Here is a 446-nt window from a genome sequence, read left to right on the forward strand (position 1 = left end):
GCAGTCGAGTCCTAATCAGGAACCCCCTAATCCCCACAAAGCTATGACACCAATCACACACATGTAGCCTAAGGTACTAGGATAAGCCCACTCACAGTTTTCGTGGAAAGAAGGATTCAAATTTCAAAATTCTTCAAACTTCTTTAGAGAAGGTACTTGATTTTGTCTAATAATCATCGAGCTTATACTTATCTATTGAGCAACCAGTTTTCATTTGACATATATAGATTTCAGAAATTTTTATTTGTTTGTCACCTAAAGTCTCTAATAACACCTAAGTTTAACACTTGATTTTTGGAGTTTAACACTTGATTTTTGGTACAACTCTCTAACGACCTCATTTTCAAGTTTTAGGCGCAGAACTCAAAAGAACAAACTATTTCGTAGTCATATACTTGAACGAAATGAATGATCAATAAGTATTGATATTACAACAAATTTTGTTA

Source organism: Cucurbita moschata, unplaced genomic scaffold (assembly GCF_002738365.1).
Source record: "Cucurbita moschata cultivar Rifu unplaced genomic scaffold, Cmos_1.0 Cmo_Scf00074, whole genome shotgun sequence".
Taxonomy (NCBI): domain Eukaryota; kingdom Viridiplantae; phylum Streptophyta; class Magnoliopsida; order Cucurbitales; family Cucurbitaceae; genus Cucurbita; species Cucurbita moschata.